This window comes from Phyllobates terribilis, unplaced genomic scaffold (genome assembly GCF_046119375.1).
Source record: "Phyllobates terribilis strain yellow unplaced genomic scaffold, ASM4611937v1 Scaffold_472__1_contigs__length_1415193, whole genome shotgun sequence".
Taxonomy (NCBI): Eukaryota; Metazoa; Chordata; class Amphibia; order Anura; family Dendrobatidae; genus Phyllobates; species Phyllobates terribilis.
In genome coordinates this window covers 206,741-228,096 of record NW_027363232.1, presented here as the reverse complement: position 1 = coordinate 228,096, position 21,356 = coordinate 206,741, and the positions used below count along the sequence as shown (strand labels likewise).

Here is a 21,356-nt window from a genome sequence, read left to right as displayed (position 1 = left end):
AACATTGTCTCCCTCTGCTGGAACACTGACTTCTTTCAATTAATGCCTGCAGACTATAAAAGAGAACCCAACCCAAAAAGTTTGGTTGATTAGTCTGTGGCATTCTGTTAAACTGTTGCTTATGGCGGTCTCTGTGAGCTTCTCAGCGACATTCAGCCAGCCAGGTATCCTGCCTGCAGTAGATGGAATGTGGCAATGGAACGCTGGCTGCGCGTGTCATAATAGGCTCTGAGCCTTTATATACCTGCGCACAGCAGCAGCCACCTTCAGTCTGCTGCTGGACAGCCAGCAGCAGCAAGAGAGGTAAGTAATCAGCAGCCCTCCTGCTAAGGGTAGACAGCTGCTCGTTCCACCCCACCCCCCGCCTTAATTGGTTCTCCTCCCTTCCAACGGTGTTGAGGCGGGTGGGAACAGCAGGGGGTGAGGGTGCTGTGTTTAAAGAGGTGGAGTTATGCAGATCTAAAACGCGTGGATTGCAGCAGCAGCAAGCCGAAAAGTGCAGGCATGTAAGGGATCTAGAGGTTGACAACATGTCTTCTTAACGGGAGTCCAGGAGCTCATCTCCACAAATGGACTCTTCAGGATCCTTGGGTGGCTCCGTAGTTCGAAACCAATTCTGGTTATCGCTTCTCGGCCTTTTGGCTAAGATCAAGTGTAGTATCTGTTCTTATCAGTTTAATATCTGATACGTCCCCTATCTGGGGACCATATATTAAATGGATTTTTAGAACAGGGAGATGGAAAAAGAGCTTGCTCTGTCCACTCCACGCATTGACCTGGTATTGCAGTATCTCCAGGACCGGTGCACCCCTTCTTTAATGCAGTTTCTAAAATCAGAAAGTATTGAATTCAATGTTTTTTGTTCATTTTGCTTGTTTGTCGGATTTTGGGATGGACTCTTTGGCTTTGCTTTTCTTCTCCTCATTGGATTTTTCATGTTCAAAGTTGCAGAAGCCAGATGGCAAGCTCATTTTGGTTCAACTTCAGCAACTGTGCATTGCATTGCCATGTAATGTAACGCAATGCTATCTTTCTAGCTCTCCCTCTTTACTTCCTTTTGGATAAACAGACATATTAGGCAAGCATTTTGGAGCTTTCACCTAAATAACTACAGGTGGTGAGATAAGCTGCACAATATAATTGACCTTTCAGTATATTGTTGCACACACACCATCTATTTAGCAAATGCCCTTGTTATCAACAGCAGCCTTTTAAACTCACCTGAGCTAACAGGTATGTGCGCTGGTTACTCTGCTGCGCTTAAAATTTCTTTTTTGGTTTGCTACAATGCCTTTTCTGAAACGTTGTCTCCCTCTGCTGGAACACTGACTTCTTTCAATTAATGCCTGCAGACTATAAAAGAGAACCCAACCCAAAAAGTTTGGTTGATTAGTCTGTGGCATTCTGTTAAACTGTTGCTTATGGCGGTCTCTGTGAGCTTCTCAGCGACATTCAGCCAGCCAGGTATCCTGCCTGCAGTAGATGGAATGTGGCAATGGAACGCTGGCTGCGCGTGTCATAATAGGCTCTGAGCCTTTATATACCTGCGCACAGCAGCAGCCACCTTCAGTCTGCTGCTGGACAGCCAGCAGCAGCAGGAGAGGTAAGTAATCAGCAGCCCTCCTGCTAAGGGTAGACAGCTGCTCGTTCCACCCCACCCCCCGCCTTAATTGGTTCTCCTCCCTTCCAACGGTGTTGAGGCGGGTGGGAACAGCAGGGGGTGAGGGTGCTGTGTTTAAAGAGGTGGAGTTATGCAGATCTAAAACGCGTGGATTGCAGCAGCAGCAAGCCGAAAAGTGCAGGCACGTAAGGGATCTAGAGCTTGACAACTTGTCTTCTTAACGGGAGTCCAGGAGCTCATCTCCACAAATGGACTCTTCAGGATCCTTGGGTGGCTCCGTAGTTCGAAACCAATTCTGGTTATCGCTTCTCGGCCTTTTGGCTAAGATCAAGTGTAGTATCTGTTCTTATCAGTTTAATATCTGATACGTCCCCTATCTGGGGACCATATATTAAATGGATTTTTAGAACAGGGAGATGGAAAAAGAGCTTGCTCTGTCCACTCCACGCATTGACCTGGTATTGCAGTATCTCCAGGACCGGTGCACCCCTTCTTTAAAGCAGTTTCTAAAATCAGAAAGTATTGAATTCAATGTTTTTTGTTCATTTTGCTTGTTTGTCGGATTTTGGGATGGACTCTTTGGCTTTGCTTTTCTTCTCCTCATTGGATTTTTCATGTTCAAAGTTGCAGAAGCCAGATGACAAGCTCATTTTGGTTCAACTTCAGCAACTGTGCATTGCATTGCCATGTAATGTAACGCAATGCTATCTTTCTAGCTCTCCCTCTTTACTTCCTTTTGGATAAACAGACATATTAGGCAAGCATTTTGGAGCTTTCACCTAAATAACTACAGGTGGTGAGATAAGCTGCACAATATAATTGACCTTTCAGTATATTGTTGCACACACACCATCTATTTAGCAAATGCCCTTGTTATCAACAGCAGCCTTTTAAACTCACCTGAGCTAACAGGTATGTGCGCTGGTTACTCTGCTGCGCTTAAAATTTCTTTTTTGGTTTGCTACAATGCCTTTTCTGAAACGTTGTCTCCCTCTGCTGGAACACTGACTTCTTTCAATTAATGCCTGCAGACTATAAAAGAGAACCCAACCCAAAAAGTTTGGTTGATTAGTCTGTGGCATTCTGTTAAACTGTTGCTTATGGCGGTCTCTGTGAGCTTCTCAGCGACATTCAGCCAGCCAGGTATCCTGCCTGCAGTAGATGGAATGTGGCAATGGAACGCTGGCTGCGCGTGTCATAATAGGCTCTGAGCCTTTATATACCTGCGCACAGCAGCAGCCACCTTCAGTCTGCTGCTGGACAGCCAGCAGCAGCAGGAGAGGTAAGTAATCAGCAGCCCTCCTGCTAAGGGTAGACAGCTGCTCGTTCCACCCCACCCCCCGCCTTAATTGGTTCTCCTCCCTTCCAACGGTGTTGAGGCGGGTGGGAACAGCAGGGGGTGAGGGTGCTGTGTTTAAAGAGGTGGAGTTATGCAGATCTAAAACGCGTGGATTGCAGCAGCAGCAAGCCGAAAAGTGCAGGCATGTAAGGGATCTAGAGGTTGACAACATGTCTTCTTAACGGGAGTCCAGGAGCTCATCTCCACAAATGGACTCTTCAGGATCCTTGGGTGGCTCCGTAGTTCGAAACCAATTCTGGTTATCGCTTCTCGGCCTTTTGGCTAAGATCAAGTGTAGTATCTGTTCTTATCAGTTTCATATCTGATACGTCCCCTATCTGGGGACCATATATTAAATGGATTTTTAGAACAGGGAGATGGAAAAAGAGCTTGCTCTGTCCACTCCACGCATTGACCTGGTATTGCAGTATCTCTAGGACCGGTGCACCCCTTCTTTAATGCAGTTTCTAAAATCAGAAAGTATTGAATTCAATGTTTTTTGTTCATTTTGCTTGTTTGTCGGATTTTGGGATGGACTCTTTGGCTTTGCTTTTCTTCTCCTCATTGGATTTTTCATGTTCAAAGTTGCAGAAGCCAGATGACAAGCTCATTTTGGTTCAACTTCAGCAACTGTGCATTGCATTGCCATGTAATGTAACGCAATGCTATCTTTCTAGCTCTCCCTCTTTACTTCCTTTTGGATAAACAGACATATTAGGCAAGCATTTTGGAGCTTTCACCTAAATAACTACAGGTGGTGAGATAAGCTGCACAATATAATTGACCTTTCAGTATATTGTTGCACACACACCATCTATTTAGCAAATGCCCTTGTTATCAACAGCAGCCTTTTAAACTCACCTGAGCTAACAGGTATGTGCGCTGGTTACTCTGCTGCGCTTAAAATTTCTTTTTTGGTTTGCTACAATGCCTTTTCTGAAACGTTGTCTCCCTCTGCTGGAACACTGACTTCTTTCAATTAATGCCTGCAGACTATAAAAGAGAACCCAACCCAAAAAGTTTGGTTGATTAGTCTGTGGCATTCTGTTAAACTGTTGCTTATGGCGGTCTCTGTGAGCTTCTCAGCGACATTCAGCCAGCCAGGTATCCTGCCTGCAGTAGATGGAATGTGGCAATGGAATGCTGGCTGCGCGTGTCATAATAGGCCCTGAGCCTTTATATACCTGCGCACAGCAGCAGCCACCTTCAGTCTGCTGCTGGACAGCCAGCAGCAGAAGGAGAGGTAAGTAATCAGCAGCCCTCCTGCTAAGGGTAGACAGCTGCTCGTTCCACCCCACCCCCCGCCTTAATTGGTTCTCCTCCCTTCCAACGGTGTTGAGGCGGGTGGGAACAGCAGGGGGTGAGGGTGCTGTGTTTAAAGAGGTGGAGTTATGCAGATCTAAAACGCGTGGATTGCAGCAGCAGCAAGCCGAAAAGTGCAGGCATGTAAGGGATCTAGAGGTTGACAACATGTCTTCTTAACGGGAGTCCAGGAGCTCATCTCCACAAATGGACTCTTCAGGATCCTTGGGTGGCTCCGTAGTTCGAAACCAATTCTGGTTATCGCTTCTCGGCCTTTTGGCTAAGATCAAGTGTAGTATCTGTTCTTTTAAGAACACAAGAGCTACGATCTACACTTGACGAGAGCGATCGAACTCGGAAGGAGAAGAGCTTCGGAGCCCAGCTGACATCGGAGAAGGAAGGCGGATATCGGTGGGAGGAAGAAGCTCTAAAGAATCCAGAAGAAGACGTAGACTCGGAGAAGAATCGGGCTGTCCTGTGGAATCTTCGAGGAAGAAAATCATCGAGACAAAGACCTTTCGGGGAATTTGTCCAGAACACGACGGGAGAAGAATCTGCATAGCTCCACCCATTCCGGGAAGAGTTCCAGATCCAGCTCCAAGAAGTAACTGCAGGAGGAAAGCCATGGCAAGCGCTGCGAGGAAGGCCGAAAAGAAGAGCCTGGAGCAGGGGACAGCCAGGAGGGCCCAGCCAGGAGCCGATTCTGACCCCAAGGACTCTGCCTCCACGACTGGCCAGCAGAAGGGACCCCAGAAGCCCCGCCACGAAGCTCCAGCCCTGGAGCCATGGATGCGGCAGACGGTGGCCCTGAAGCTGAAGGAAGTGGATGGGAGGGTGCCGGACATGTCCTCGGACGTGTTCTGCCAGAAGATGCTGCTGGATCGAGGCTTCTCCAGGTCGGACACCCTCAGCATCCAGACCTTCTTGACGGGGATCTTCTTCGTCACCTTCGCCACTGTGAACACCTGCAGGAGGTTCTGGGAAATGGTAAGCGCAAAAGGACCGGATAATTCTTTCTCTGCCTTTACAGGTAGCTGCCCTATCCAGAGGGACGAAAGGAGGATCACGGTCTCCATGCGCAACCCGCACACCCCAGGCCAAGACATCTGTACCTTCCTGAGACGTTTCTGTTTGGTTGTGAAGGAACCCTCTCACATCCTGAATGGACTCGGCTTCTGGACAGGTAAGTGGTCGGTGACCGTTAGACTTCACAGGGACCTGGCGTACTCAGACGGACTTCGGCACCTGCCCCCGACATTCTCCCTGGGCAACTCCTACGGCCTCATCTATTACCCGGACATGCCGCGGAACTGCAGGAGATGCGGCAAGAACGGCCACGAGATGAAGGACTGCAAGGAGGATGCCTGCAGGATTTGTCGAGTGACGGGACACAGCTCGAAGGACTGCCCGAAGAAGACATCCTGCAACCTGTGTGGGCTGGCGGCTCATCTGTACAAGGATTGCCCCAAGCGTGAGAGATCCTGGGCATCGGTGGTTGTGACGACCCCAGCTACGGAGGACAAGGCCCCGACGACCAGGCCTGTGAAGGTCAAGGACGCGACGACCAAGGCCCCAGCGGCCAAGGCCGAGACGACCAAGGCCAAAGCGGTCAAGGAGTCGGTGGCCAAAGCCCCAGCGACGGTCCCAGCAGCTCCGAAGCAGAAGAAAAAGTCAAAGGAGGGTAAGAGTTCTGTCACCCCTCTCTCGATCCCTCCCCCTGCCACCCCCGTCCAATTCCCCCCCACCCCGGCCACCCCTGCTGAGGATTCCACTTCCTCTTCCTCCTTCCCCTACTCCTCAGCAGGTGTCCTTTCCCCTGCCCCGGCAGCCACTCTCCCTCCCCAGACCATGGTAGCGGTGGAATTAACCTTTCCTCCACCCGCCGCTATCTATTCCGAGGAGGATTTTCCCCTTCTTGTCTCCCCAGTTCCAACCCGGGGAAAGAGGAAGGTGGAGGACAGCCCTGCTACTGAATCCTCCAAAAAGAAGATTCTGGATTTCGTAGGCGAAAAGGAGGATACCCTCCCTGAGCCAGAAGAGATGGAGCACATGGTTGAGACCCTGGTGGCCGAGCCAGAAGAGGAGGAACTGGTGGTCGCCGAGATCGAGGCCGCGCTGCTTTACCAGATGGAGGAAGAGGGCCTGCTGGTGATCCCGTCACCAGCAGTCAACACCGACGAGGGACCACCCGACCGGAGTGGTAACTAAGGTGTATTGCCTGCGCTAACTTTTTCTTTTTTCCCTACATGATGGCTAATATTAACTTATTTTCCATTAATGTCAGGAGCATCAAGGACAAGTTCAGACGTCAGACTATTTATGCCTTCCTTACTTCCCAGTTGTGTGATGTTTATATGTTGCAGGAATGTTCCCTTCCCTCCTCTAGGTCCTTCAAACATCTGGCCAGGGAGTGGTCCCACGGTCCATCCTACTGGTCCGGTGGGGGTGACTGCAAGTCTGCGGGGGTCGCAATTCTGATCAGGGGGGGCGCATTCACGCTTGAGTCCGTCCAGGAGCTCATCTGCGGCAGGGCTCTTGTTGTAGATGGCAACTGGGCGGGAGAACCTGTCAGGTTCATCAACGTGTATGCGTCCCCACTGAAGAATGAGCGTTTGGAGCTTTTCCAGACCCTGCGGCTTCAGCTTGCCACCACCAGGACCTTAGTGATGGCCGGGGATTTCAACTGCCCCATCGAGGAGGATGGTCGTAGTTCTGGCACATCTGCCAAGTTGGACATCACGTCCAAGCTGCTCATCGAGATGGTAACCGAGGCCTCTCTTCAGGACGTGGTGGGCTCCATGGGGAGAGGCTCCACGAACTATTCGTGGAGCCGACCCGATGGCTCACTCCGCTCCAGGATTGACTTTGTGTTCACCTCTCGGGCAGTCAGGCAGAGTAGGCACTCGATGGTCTCCTGCTTCTTCTCCGACCACAGAGCCATTCACTTACAAGGTGTCCTCGGCGACGGTTTTCCGTCCGGCCCCGGCTCCTGGAAGCTGAATTGTGCTCTGCTGGCTCAGGATGAAGTCGTGGAGGAGCTGAGAGCAGCCTACGCAATGTGGCAGTCCTACAAGGGTAGCTTCCAAACAGTCTCTGATTGGTGGGAATATGTTAAACTTGAGTTTCGCTGTTTCTTTCAGGCCAAGGGTCGACAACAGGCGTGTGAGAAGAGGAGGGACTTCAGAGGGCTGCAGCGCGAGCTGCGGTCGCTGCAGGACCTTCTTCACTGCGGCTGGGACGTGAGGGAGGAGCTGGAGGAGACCAAGAAGAGCCTGAAAAGGCACTTTGAGGAGGAGTCCAAGCGAATCGTCTTCCGTTCCAAAGTGGAGAATCTGGAGAAGGGTGAGAAATGTAACTCATTCTTTTTCAGGAAACTTCATGCCGGTCACACGCCCCTGAACGAGCTGCGAGACGAGAGCGGAAACATGCGACGTGGGAAGGAGGACGTGATGAGGGTCGTCAGCGACTTCTACAGCGAACTCTACTCCCACAAGACTACCGACCCTGACGCTGCTGATAAGTTCCTGTCAGGTATCACTAACCATCTTGATCCTGCAGGCACGGCAGCCTTGGACAAACCTCTGATGGTGGGCGAATTGCTCTCTGCCGCTAAATCCTTTAGGACCGGCAGGACCCCGGGCAGTGATGGTCTTCCAGCGGAGCTCTATGTAGCGCTGGGAGACCTCATCTGTCCGGACCTGTTGGACCTGTACGAGGAGATGGTGGTGGAGGGTAGAATGCCTCCATCTTTGAGGGAAGGAATGGTCACGATCCTGTACAAGCGGAAGGGAGAGAGGTGCGACCTGAGGAATTGGCGTCCCATCACTCTGCTCAACGTGGACTACAAGATCCTGGCCAAGACGATGGCGACACGACTTAAGACGGTCATCGGACGGATCATCCACCCGGACCAGACCTGCGGCATCCCTGGACGTCGCATCGCAGACAGCCTCGCTCTCGTGCGGGACACGGTCGAGTACATCAAGGTCCGCCGCGCACACGCGGCCCTGGTCTCCTTGGATCAGGAGAAGGCCTTCGACCGGGTTTCCCACGAGTTCATGGGCCGAGCTCTGCACCGGTTAGGTTTGGGTAACATGTTTTGTTCGTATGTCCGTCTGATGTATTTTGATATCCACAGCTCGGTGTTGGTGAACGGCTGGAAGACTGACCCCTTCCCTGTCCTCTCTGGGGTCAGACAAGGCTGCCCTCTATCACCTCTTCTTTTTGTTTGTGTTATAGAACTCTTCGCAGAGGCTATCCGGCAGAATGGAGAGATCAGAGGGATCACCGCACCGGGTCCGGGACGACACGAGGTCAAGTGCTCGCTCTACATGGACGACGTCACCGTCTTCTGCGCTGATCGTGGTTCAGTCGACGCCCTCGTCCAGACGTGTGAGAGGTTCGGCCGGGCTTCAGGGGCCAAAGTCAACTGCAGGAAGTCGGAAGCCATGCTCTTCGGGGATTGGCAGCCGGCCTCCTCCGCCCCCTTCCCCTTCAACATTCAACCGGATTTCCTCAAGGTGCTGGGAGTCTGGTTCGGGAAGGAAGGAGCGGCCCTCAAGTCCTGGCAAGAACGCTTGGCCAAGGTGAAGCAACGGATCGGACTCTGGAGCCTCAGACACCTCACTTGTGAGGGTAAGGCACTCGTCCTGCGTAATGAGGTCCTGCCCGTCTTGCAGTACACGGCGCAGGCCTGGCCCCCACACGTCACTGTGTGCAGGGCCATTACCAGGACAGTGTTTCACTTTGTCTGGGGATCCAAGATGGACAGAGTCAGGCGGGCCGTCATGTACAAGGAGCCTCGCAAGGGTGGGAAGGGCGTTCCAGATATCCCCACCCTCCTGCGATCCTCTTTTGTGTGTGATTGTGTCCGCCGGACTTTGCAAGTCAAGAATGGCTCCGCGGGCAGGTCCATGTCTCGCTTCTTCCTGCTTCCTCTTTGGAGGCGACTCGGCTGGGACAAGTGGGACAGCTCCTTCCCCTACAACTGGACGACGCCATGGTTCTACGGAGACGTCGTTCGATTTGTGGGGGAGCATCAACTGGAGGGACTCAAGCCCGACTTGTGGAAGCCCAAAACTATCCACAAGCTAATCAGAGCCAAGGATGACGTGGAGAACATCACAGGACTTCACCAGGACACGCTGGAGACTGTGTGGACAAATGTGTCGTCTGACAGGCTGACCAACGGGCACAAGGACTTGTCGTGGATGGCGATTCAGGGCGGACTGCCCGTCCGGTCATTCATGCATGCCCGGAACCTGTGCAAGACTCGGTACTGCCCAAGGTGCCCCTTCGTGGAGGAAACATCTTTGCACACTTTTTGGGACTGCGGATTTGCACAGCGCCTATTGACTGCACTTGAGGACGACCTGAGGAACTCTGTCCCCAGGGCGAGCCTATCGCACCATTCTGTGCTTTACGGACTCTTCCCTGGGGTTCATACCGTCGGAGCCATCCAGGAGGCTTGGCGCCTTATGAACTGCTTCAAGGATGCCGTTTGGGTCGCCAGGAACCGGCTCATCTTGAGGAGGGAGAGGATGTCCATCCAGGACTGCCGCAGGCTGATCCACAGCCTGCTCAGAGACTATTCCATCATGGACGGTCCGGAGGACGAGGATGAGGACTAAACTCCTCCTCCCCCTCTCCCCTTATGTGTCTTGTCTTTCAATAAAGCTTCGGGCCTGTGATTTTCCCCTCCCCATCCCCTTTTTCCCAATCCCCATCCCTTATCACGGTTCGTCGTACTGTATTGATTGACATGCTTTTTCTTTCAGATTGAGTGTTTTGTGTAGCATAGGGGTGTGATGTGTCTAGTTAGTGCGTCGTATCCTCATGCTATGTAAATATGATGTAGAATTCTGTGAGTACTGGGCTGCGGCACTGTACACTGTCTGTTAACTTATTTTTTGTGCTAATAAAAGATATATTCAATCAAAAAAATCTGTTCTTATCAGTTTAATATCTGATACGTCCCCTATCTGGGGACCATATATTAAATGGATTTTTAGAACAGGGAGATGGAAAAAGAGCTTGCTCTGTACACTCCACGCATTGACCTGGTATTGCAGTATCTCCAGGACCGGTGCACCCCTTCTTTAATGCAGTTTCTAAAATCAGAAAGTATTGAATTCAATGTTTTTTGTTCATTTTGCTTGTTTGTCGGATTTTGGGATGGACTCTTTGGCTTTGCTTTTCTTCTCCTCATTGGATTTTTCATGTTCAAAGTTGCAGAAGCCAGATGACAAGCTCATTTTGGTTCAACTTCAGCAACTGTGCATTGCATTGCCATGTAATGTAACGCAATGCTATCTTTCTAGCTCTCCCTCTTTACTTCCTTTTGGATAAACAGACATATTAGGCAAGCATTTTGGAGCTTTCACCTAAATAACTACAGGTGGTGAGATAAGCTGCACAATATAATTGACCTTTCAGTATATTGTTGCACACACACCATCTATTTAGCAAATGCCCTTGTTATCAACAGCAGCCTTTTAAACTCACCTGAGCTAACAGGTATGTGCGCTGGTTACTCTGCTGCGCTTAAAATTTCTTTTTTGGTTTGCTACAATGCCTTTTCTGAAACGTTGTCTCCCTCTGCTGGAACACTGACTTCTTTCAATTAATGCCTGCAGACTATAAAAGAGAACCCAACCCAAAAAGTTTGGTTGATTAGTCTGTGGCATTCTGTTAAACTGTTGCTTATGGCGGTCTCTGTGAGCTTCTCAGCGACATTCAGCCAGCCAGGTATCCTGCCTGCAGTAGATGGAATGTGGCAATGGAACGCTGGCTGCGCGTGTCATAATAGGCTCTGAGCCTTTATATACCTGCGCACAGCAGCAGCCACCTTCAGTCTGCTGCTGGACAGCCAGCAGCAGCAGGAGAGGTAAGTAATCAGCAGCCCTCCTGCTAAGGGTAGACAGCTGCTCGTTCCACCCCACCCCCCGTCTTAATTGGTTCTCCTCCCTTCCAACGGTGTTGAGGCGGGTGGGAACAGCAGGGGGTGAGGGTGCTGTGTTTAAAGAGGTGGAGTTATGCAGATCTAAAACACGTGGATTGCAGCAGCAGCAAGCCGAAAAGTGCAGGCATGTAAGGGATCTAGAGGTTGACAACATGTCTTCTTAACGGGAGTCCAGGAGCTCATCTCCACAAATGGACTCTTCAGGATCCTTGGGTGGCTCCGTAGTTCGAAACCAATTCTGGTTATCGCTTCTCGGCCTTTTGGCTGAGACCAAGTGCTTCACAGCAGGAGGTTTCAGTTGAAGGGCACTCAGGTACCCCTCTCCTTGGCCTGGCAGGATCGTCCACTTCGGTGGGCTTCACCTGCCTGCTGCTATTAGGGAGAGGGATTAGTCCTAGGGTAACGGGCAGCGATCCCCCAGCCTTCAGGTGCTTTATCTCAAAGCTCTGAAGGCGCAGATTGCAGGCGGTTGCAATTTGCATTTTGTTGCGCCATACCATGGAGGTTGACCCCAACCTCGTGCCTCTATATGCGAGGCTTAAGAACACCATAAGGGTCCGCTTTACGGCTGGTGGTTCCGATATGCGGAATCTGGGATATGTAGTCCAGGACGTGCTTGAGAAACTGCTCCACGTCAGAACCAACGAAATCCTTTCTATCCAGGATTATCCTCGACGTGGAGATTATGATGTAACCTTTACTGGCGAAGGTATTTTCAAAGATGTTTTGTCCAGAGTTAAGTCGGTAGAAAATAGCCCTGGTCTAAAAGGGATTCAGATCATCGAGCACGTCCTGGATGAGGTAAAGATGGTGGTTGTGAAAATCTTCTCACCCTTCATAACAGCACCAGAGGTTATTTCCTTTTTGTCAGTTTATTTTAAAAGTGTGAAATTGATTGGGAAAGTGTTGAATGAGTTTAACATCTGGACCTCAAAATGGAAGTTTTTAGTAAAATGTGAAAGAGACCCTAAATTCCCTGGAGGTGTGAGACTTCCTCCAGCTCGATTTAAAATAGGGCAAACTAATGGGGATTTTTTTTTCTCAGGAATGCCACTTTTCTGTAGGTATTGTGGTCTCTATGGGCACTCTAAGGATAGTTGTGGTGCCACTTGTAGAAATTGTGCCAGTACTGAACATGACACAAAGGAGTGCCCAAATGAAAAAAAATGCTCTTTTTGTCGGACACCTGGTCATTTCTATTTTTCTTGCCCTCACAGGTTCAGAGAGGATGAACAAAAACAAAAGGAGAAGTCCAAGACATCCGGGAAAGGACGGGCCAATCAGACCACCCCTCAGGAGGAGGAACAACAACCTGGAGCCTCGGGAGGTGATAAGGGCGCTTCGACTAGTAACAATCCCTCCGAGTCAATGACAGGTAACTCACAGGAGCCCAGGAGCTGGCTGAAAGACCATAAGGAGGCTAAAAGGAAGGCTGAGAAAGATCATAAAGGGGCGGTCGGTAAGGCCAAAAAAGAGCGCCAAAAGGCTGACACCGAGCCCAAAATTCCCACTGGGTCTCACGAGAGCGAGGGCGGTACGTGGCATTTGGTGAGGTCTCATAATAAGAAAAAGAATGGTTCCGTGGAGGTGGCTAATAGGGAGGAGATGGATACATCCCCTCACGGGGGTGTAGACTCTGGAATCCCGAGGTCCCGGGGCTCTGCTGCCCCAGGTGGGGCCCCGAACCTGGCTGCCTCCGGGGACTCTGAGGCTCCGCCATGTGCGCAGCCTGCCCCTGTGTTACGACCCTCTGCGGGTCAGCAGGGGAGTGCGGAGCCTCTCGGAGACCCACCTGACGAGGACCTAAATGGTCAGCCTATGGAGACCCAGTGTAACCTTTCTCTCAATATCCTTCCGAGCTACACCCCAGTAGCGTCGGGTCTTAATTTAAGTGAATGTTCCTTCTCCGATGATGAAGACTCTTTGATAACGGTGGATTCAGAAGAGGGCGTTGGTGAAAGTCCAAGTGGTCTGATCCGTCCATCGGATAGGTAAAGTTCAGTTTTTGTTTCTTCCTAACCATTTGTTATGATGGCTGACATTGGTGGTGTTTCCCTCAATGTGAGAGGCATAGGATCCAAGACCAGAAGAGCTACTGTTTTACATTTTTTAACCTGTTTTACAGCTTCTGTTTTCTTTTTACAAGAATGTCATATCCCTCATAAGATTTCTTACAAAAAATATAAGGAAGAGTGGAAACATGGTCCATCGGTCTGGTCTGGATCAAATGCAACCGGATCAGCCGGGGTAGCTATACTTTTTAAGGGAAATGTGTCTATTGATTTTATCCAAGATATTTTACCGGGTCGTATTCTTTTAGTTAAGGCTTTTATTGATGGGACAAGATGGCAGTTTTTAAATTTTTATGGGTCACCTGATAAAAATGAAAGGGCTGATATGCTGGAAATTTTACCTTTATTTATTAACATTTCTGAACCTTTTATCCTGGCAGGTGATTTTAATTGTATTTTAAAAGGCGAAAGCCGACGCTCCGGTTCCGTGAGTAGAAATTATGACAAAACGTCTGGAATGTTAAGCAATATTATAAATGATTGTAAATTAACTGATGTGTATAAAGAATGTAACAAGGATAGCCCTATAGACGCTGGTTTCACCTGGAGCAATTCTACATGTAGCTCCAGGATAGATTTTGTTTTAGGTTCAGAAAAAATACTGCCAGTGAAATGTGAAGTTTTAACTAATATTCTCTCAGATCACAAGGTTTTATCTTTTAGAGTGAGGATTAATGGAAAGAAGAAATGTGGTAAGAAATCTTGGAAATTGAATGTGTCCCTTTTAAAAGATCCACAAATTTTATCGGATTTTATTGAGTTTTATGTAAACTGTAGAAAAAGGAAAAACCCCAATATTTCTTTTAGCTCCTGGTGGGATAGAATGAAAATAAGCATTAAAGATTTCTTTATAAAGAAAAGCATACAAAAAGCTAAAGAAAAGTTTGAGATCTATAATTTTCTTAATATCAGGTTACAGACATTGTACAAATTCAAAGACAATGATCTGGATGTAGGTAATGATATATTGAGTCTTAAAGGAGAAATTTCAAAGTGGTTGGAACAAAAAGGAAAAGAACTGATTTTTCGTTCAAAGGTAAAACACGTAGAAGAGGATGAGACTTGTTCCAGGTATTTTTTTAAGAAAAACAAACAGGCGAAAACAATAATTGATAACATAGATGGAGATAATAATATCAACGTTATATTGGATAAGGTAAATGTCTTTTTTAATGATCTTTTTAATGTAAAAACTGTAGACCATGATTTAATACACACTTTCCTGGGGGAGATCAAGTCCACCCTAGATGCTGATGCCCAAAGTTTTTTATCCCAACCTCTATGTGAGGAAGAGATTTTAGAAACCATGAAGAGTTTTAAAAATGGTAAAGTGCCCGGCCCTGATGGTATCCCCATAGAGTTTTATATAAGTTTTTATGATATTTTAAAAAATGATTTGTTTAATTTGTTTTCCGAAGTTTTTAATAATAAGGTTTTACTCAACTCATGGAAGAAAGGTGAGGTATCACTACTATACAAAAAAGGTGACAAAACGGATCTTAAAAACTGGAGGCCGATAACTCTTTTAAATAATGATTACAAAATTATGGCTAAGATCTGTGCAAATCGGTTGAAAAAGGTGATACATAAAGTAATTCATGCAAATCAGGTATGCGGGGTACCTGGGCGTAGTATCTGGGACAATTTAAACCTGGTGAAAGATTGTATTGAAGATGTAAAAACCAGAAAGACAAAGATGTCAATCCTAGCGGTGGATTTTGAGAAAGCTTTTGACCGCGTGTCTCATTTTTATCTTTTTAAAGTTTTAGAAAAAATGGGCATTCCGGGTGGGTTTTTATTGTCTCTTAAAGCTTTTTATAATGATTGTACGAGTAAGATTTTAGTTAATGGTTTTAAAACAAAAGAGGTAGTTTTAAAATCAGGGGTGAAGCAGGGTTGCCCTTTGTCCCCCCTGCTTTTTATATGTGCTATAGAACCCCTTTTATGTACAATACGCCGGGATAAGCAAATATGTGGAGTACCCTTACCCGGAGGGAACGGTCTACAAGTTAAAGTTGTAAGCTATATGGATGATGTAGCAGTGTTTGGATGTGATGTACCTTCAATACAAAAAACGATAAGCCAAATTCAGTCTTTTTGTACAGTTTCCGGTTTTAAAATTAATCTTACTAAATGTAATATTTTAAATGTCGGGGGGATGAGTTTACATGATGTACCAATTGCAGTTACAGATTCCATTACTATTTTAGGTGTTTCTTTTAATGAATCTAATAATGGTTTTAATAGCTGGGATGCGGCAGCACAGAAAATTAATCAGAAAATCTGCATGTGGAATATGAGAAAGCTGTCAATGGAAGGTAAAGTTCTGATTGTAAAAATGGTGATATTACCTATCCTGTTATATCTTAGTTTGGTGTTCCCCCCTCCTACAAATTTGTTGAAACGAATTACAAAAGTATGTTTTACCTTTTTTTGGGGCTCAAAAATGGAGAAACTCAAAAGAGAAATTGTGACAAAGCCAAAGGTTAAAGGTGGGAAAGATTTCCCTGTTTTAGATAAGTTTCTTTTAATACATTTTTTCTGTTTCTGTTTTAAAACCCTTTTTAAAGATAATTACCTTTCCTATTTTATGCGTTTTAACACTGGTTTTCTCATGAGAAGGTTTGGTTGGTTTGAAACGGTTTTATCCTTTCCTTATGCTTTTAACCTACCTGCACATTATGAGATTTTAAAGAAAATTATTCTTGATTTTAATTTGAATAAGAAACAGACAGGGGATCTATGTAACAGCAAGACACTACTCAAACAAATTAGTACTGATGTGACGTTGTGTGATATTGAGCGTTATGATGATGACAAAACTGTACACATATGGAAAATGATTAACGCCCCTTATCTTTTTAATGTACAGAAAGACATGTCTTGCAGCTGCGCACACCACTGTCTTCCTTGCCGGGCATTCCAGTACAGAAGAGGTTTTGTGAGGTCTGCCATCTGCCCAAGAGAAGGTTGTCAAGAAGAAGAGACAGTGAAGCATCTTTTATGGACTTGTGCTTTTGCTAAAGAGTTCTGGAGAAGATTAATCCCCCTGCTGGAGAAAATGGTGGACCTCAAGGACTTTAATTTTGCATCAGTGTTATATGGTCTTCTGGAATGCCCAACAATGGACCAAAAAATAATGGCGTGGAAGACAGTGAATTGTGCCAAGATAGCGCTCTGGAATGCTAGAAATATTGCTGTTTTTAAACATGAAATGTTACCAGTAGATGATGTTTTAGCCTTTTGTAAAAGTGAAATGTACATATACTATTTATTGGACAGGAAAAAGAATGTAACATTGGCAGGCAAATGGCTTTTTAACCTATGGAATATTTGAAGTCTTGTAAAATTTGCTGTGATGGAATTTTTATTTTTCTTTGAAGTCCCGAAAGTGTAATGTGGATGTAATGGTTTTATTTCTGTAATTTGTTAAATTTTAAATAAACGGTTTTTATCCCCATGTGGGGGATAGCCAAATTAAAAAAAAAAATCTGTTCTTATCAGTTTAATATCTGATACGTCCCCTATCTGGGGACCATATATTAAATGGATTTTTAGAACAGGGAGATGGAAAAAGAGCTTGCTCTGTCCACTCCACGCATTGACCTGGTATTGCAGTATCTCCAGGACCGGTGCACCCCTTCTTTAATGCAGTTTCTAAAATCAGAAAGTATTGAATTCAATGTTTTTTGTTCATTTTGCTTGTTTGTCGGATTTTGGGATGGACTCTTTGGCTTTGCTTTTCTTCTCCTCATTGGATTTTTCATGTTCAAAGTTGCAGAAGCCAGATGACAAGCTCATTTTGGTTCAACTTCAGCAACTGTGCATTGCATTGCCATGTAATGTAACGCAATGCTATCTTTCTAGCTCTCCCTCTTTACTTCCTTTTGGATAAACAGACATATTAGGCAAGCATTTTGGAGCTTTCACCTAAATAACTACAGGTGGTGAGATAAGCTGCACAATATAATTGACCTTTCAGTATATTGTTGCACACACACCATCTATTTAGCAAATGCCCTTGTTATCAACAGCAGCCTTTTAAACTCACCTGAGCTAACAGGTATGTGCGCTGGTTACTCTGCTGCGCTTAAAATTTCTTTTTTGGTTTGCTACAATGCCTTTTCTGAAACGTTGTCTCCCTCTGCTGGAACACTGACTTCTTTCAATTAATGCCTGCAGACTATAAAAGAGAACCCAACCCAAAAAGTTTGGTTGATTAGTCTGTGGCATTCTGTTAAACTGTTGCTTATGGCGGTCTCTGTGAGCTTCTCAGCGACATTCAGCCAGCCAGGTATCCTGCCTGCAGTAGATGGAATGTGGCAATGGAACGCTGGCTGCGCGTGTCATAATAGGCTCTGAGCCTTTATATACCTGCGCACAGCAGCAGCCACCTTCAGTCTGCTGCTGGACAGCCAGCAGCAGCAGGAGAGGTAAGTAATCAGCAGCCCTCCTGCTAAGGGTAGACAGCTGCTCGTTCCACCCCACCCCCCGCCTTAATTGGTTCTCCTCCCTTCCAACGGTGTTGAGGCGGGTGGGAACAGCAGGGGGTGAGGGTGCTGTGTTTAAAGAGGTGGAGTTATGCAGATCTAAAACGCGTGGATTGCAGCAGCAGCAAGCCGAAAAGTGCAGGCATGTAAGGGATCTAGAGGTTGACAACATGTCTTCTTAACGGGAGTCCAGGAGCTCATCTCCACAAATGGACTCTTCAGGATCCTTGGGTGGCTCCGTAGTTCGAAACCAATTCTGGTTATCGCTTCTCGGCCTTTTGGCTAAGATCAAGTGTAGTATCTGTTCTTATCAGTTTAATATCTGATACGTCCCCTATCTGGGGACCATATATTAAATGGATTTTTAGAACAGGGAGATGGAAAAAGAGCTTGCTCTGTCCACTCCACGCATTGACCTGGTATTGCAGTATCTCCAGGACCGGTGCACCCCTTCTTTAATGCAGTTTCTAAAATCAGAAAGTATTGAATTCAATGTTTTTTGTTCATTTTGCTTGTTTGTCGGATTTTGGGATGGACTCTTTGGCTTTGCTTTTCTTCTCCTCATTGGATTTTTCATGTTCAAAGTTGCAGAAGCCAGATGACAAGCTCATTTTGGTTCAACTTCAGCAACTGTGCATTGCATTGCCATGTAATGTAACGCAATGCTATCTTTCTAGCTCTCCCTCTTTACTTCCTTTTGGATAAACAGACATATTAGGCAAGCATTTTGGAGCTTTCACCTAAATAACTACAGGTGGTGAGATAAGCTGCACAATATAATTGACCTTTCAGTATATTGTTGCACACACACCATCTATTTAGCAAATGCCCTTGTTATCAACAGCAGCCTTTTAAACTCACCTGAGCTAACAGGTATGTGCGCTGGTTACTCTGCTGCGCTTAAAATTTCTTTTTTGGTTTGCTACAATGCCTTTTCTGAAACGTTGTCTCCCTCTGCTGGAACACTGACTTCTTTCAATTAATGCCTGCAGACTATAAAAGAGAACCCAACCCAAAAAGTTTGGTTGATTAGTCTGTGGCATTCTGTTAAACTGTTGCTTATGGCGGTCTCTGTGAGCTTCTCAGCGACATTCAGCCAGCCAGGTATCCTGCCTGCAGTAGATGGAATGTGGCAATGGAACGCTGGCTGCGCGTGTCATAATAGGCTCTGAGCCTTTATATACCTGCGCACAGCAGCAGCCACCTTCAGTCTGCTGCTGGACAGCCAGCAGCAGCAGGAGAGGTAAGTAATCAGCAGCCCTCCTGCTAAGGGTAGACAGCTGCTCGTTCCACCCCACCCCCCGCCTTAATTGGTTCTCCTCCCTTCCAACGGTGTTGAGGCGGGTGGGAACAGCAGGGGGTGAGGGTGCTGTGTTTAAAGAGGTGGAGTTATGCAGATCTAAAACGCGTGGATTGCAGCAGCAGCAAGCCGAAAAGTGCAGGCATGTAAGGGATCTAGAGGTTGACAACATGTCTTCTTAACGGGAGTCCAGGAGCTCATCTCCACAAATGGACTCTTCAGGATCCTTGGGTGGCTCCGTAGTTCGAAACCAATTCTGGTTATCGCTTCTCGGCCTTTTGGCTAAGATCAAGTGTAGTATCTGTTCTTATCAGTTTAATATCTGATACGTCCCCTATCTGGGGACCATATATTAAATGGATTTTTAGAACAGGGAGATGGAAAAAGAGCTTGCTCTGTCCACTCCACGCATTGACCTGGTATTGCAGTATCTCCAGGACCGGTGCACCCCTTCTTTAATGCAGTTTCTAAAATCAGAAAGTATTGAATTCAATGTTTTTTGTTCATTTTGCTTGTTTGTCGGATTTTGGGATGGACTCTTTGGCTTTGCTTTTCTTCTCCTCATTGGATTTTTCATGTTCAAAGTTGCAGAAGCCAGATGACAAGCTCATTTTGGTTCAACTTCAGCAACTGTGCATTGCATTGCCATGTAATGTAACGCAATGCTATCTTTCTAGCTCTCCCTCTTTACTTCCTTTTGGATAAACAGACATATTAGGCAAGCATTTTGGAGCTTTCACCTAAATAACTACAGGTGGTGAGATAAGCTGCACAATATAATTGACCTTTCAGTATATTGTTGCACACACACCATCTATTTAGCAAATGCCCTTGTTATCAACAGCAGCCTTTTAAACTCACCTGAGCTAACAGGTATGTGCGCTGGTTACTCTGCTGCGCTTAAAATTTCTTTTTTGGTTTGCTACAATGCCTTTTCTGAAACGTTGTCTCCCTCTGCTGGAACACTGACTTCTTTCAATTAATGCCTGCAGACTATAAAAGAGAACCCAACCCAAAAAGTTTGGTTGATTAGTCTGTGGCATTCTGTTAAACTGTTGCTTATGGCGGTCTCTGTGAGCTTCTCAGCGACATTCAGCCAGCCAGGTATCCTGCCTGCAGTAGATGGAATGTGGCAATGGAACGCTGGCTGCGCGTGTCATAATAGGCTCTGAGCCTTTATATACCTGCGCACAGCAGCAGCCACCTTCAGTCTGCTGCTGGACAGCCAGCAGCAGCAGGAGAGGTAAGTAATCAGCAGCCCTCCTGCTAAGGGTAGACAGCTGCTCGTTCCACCCCACCCCCCGCCTTAATTGGTTCTCCTCCCTTCCAACGGTGTTGAGGCGGGTGGGAACAGCAGGGGGTGAGGGTGCTGTGTTTAAAGAGGTGGAGTTATGCAGATCTAAAACGCGTGGATTGCAGCAGCAGCAAGCCGAAAAGTGCAGGCATGTAAGGGATCTAGAGGTTGACAACATGTCTTCTTAACGGGAGTCCAGGAGCTCATCTCCACAAATGGACTCTTCAGGATCCTTGGGTGGCTCCGTAGTTCGAAACCAATTCTGGTGATCGCTTCTTGGCCTTTTGGCACGATCTATCAGGTTTACCTGTGTGGTCTTGCCTGTGAGGTGCTCTTGGTACCCTTTCTCTCGGCCTGGGGGGATCGTTCCTCTTCGGAGGGACTTAACCCCCCTGCTGCTATTGGGAGGAAGGATTAGTCCGGGAGCAACGGGAAGGGATCCCATGAAGGCTTGCGCCTTTCAGAGAGAAGAGTCGGTACGTTCCTGAGTGAAGGATGCCGGCAACGCTCACATATTCATCGGGTGATGCCCGGATGTGGAACACCGTGAGGATTGAAGTTGGAGCAGGATCGAGGACGGAGAAGAACTTGGACTACATCTGCCATAGGATTCTGCTTGGAGTTCTGGAGTTTCGGCGGGAAGACATATTCTGCTTCCAGGACAATGAGTACAAGGGGACTTACACCATCACCTTCAAGAGCCAGGGATGCTGTCACCAACTCGTACAAAAGTTAAATGAGAAAAACTACTTAGATGAATTGGATGGACTAACCTTTTGTCTCTTGTATGCCTATGACGAGATCCCTATCGTGGTGCATTTCCCGAACCCCTTTGTGGAAGCTGCAGACATCTCGACCTACCTTATCCGTTATTGTGATGATCTGAGATACCTGGGCACTGTGAAGAACGCGGTAGGCTTCTGGTGCGGCAAGAGGAGGTACATGGCCCGTCTAAAGAGGGACCCAAGCGGAGTGGG

The 21,356-nt window shown here is 47.1% G+C and overlaps 7 non-coding genes and 1 pseudogene across 7 annotated transcripts; all 8 read left to right on the top strand.

Annotated features, from left to right (window-relative positions):
- The first annotated feature begins 622 nt into the window (after window positions 1-622).
- Window positions 623-813, top strand: LOC141229309 (U2 spliceosomal RNA). Its single transcript, XR_012296005.1, has one exon. It is a non-coding gene; the product is annotated as a U2 spliceosomal RNA (small nuclear RNA).
- Window positions 814-1,922: 1,109 nt separating this feature from the next.
- On the top strand, window positions 1,923-2,113 carry LOC141229308 (U2 spliceosomal RNA). Its single transcript, XR_012296004.1, has one exon. It is a non-coding gene; the product is annotated as a U2 spliceosomal RNA (small nuclear RNA).
- Window positions 2,114-3,222: 1,109 nt separating this feature from the next.
- Window positions 3,223-3,413, top strand: LOC141229394 (U2 spliceosomal RNA). The gene has a single exon (XR_012296088.1). It is a non-coding gene; the product is annotated as a U2 spliceosomal RNA (small nuclear RNA).
- A 1,109-nt stretch (window positions 3,414-4,522) lies between these two features.
- On the top strand, window positions 4,523-4,600 carry LOC141229444 (U2 spliceosomal RNA; annotated as a pseudogene).
- Window positions 4,601-10,164: 5,564 nt separating this feature from the next.
- Window positions 10,165-10,358, top strand: LOC141229415 (U2 spliceosomal RNA). The gene has a single exon (XR_012296108.1). It is a non-coding gene; the product is annotated as a U2 spliceosomal RNA (small nuclear RNA).
- A 6,390-nt stretch (window positions 10,359-16,748) lies between these two features.
- Window positions 16,749-16,938, top strand: LOC141229422 (U2 spliceosomal RNA). Its single transcript, XR_012296114.1, has one exon. It is a non-coding gene; the product is annotated as a U2 spliceosomal RNA (small nuclear RNA).
- Window positions 16,939-18,047: 1,109 nt separating this feature from the next.
- LOC141229307 (U2 spliceosomal RNA) lies at window positions 18,048-18,238 on the top strand. Its single transcript, XR_012296003.1, has one exon. It is a non-coding gene; the product is annotated as a U2 spliceosomal RNA (small nuclear RNA).
- A 1,109-nt stretch (window positions 18,239-19,347) lies between these two features.
- LOC141229306 (U2 spliceosomal RNA) lies at window positions 19,348-19,538 on the top strand. Its single transcript, XR_012296002.1, has one exon. It is a non-coding gene; the product is annotated as a U2 spliceosomal RNA (small nuclear RNA).
- Window positions 19,539-21,356: the final 1,818 nt, after the last annotated feature.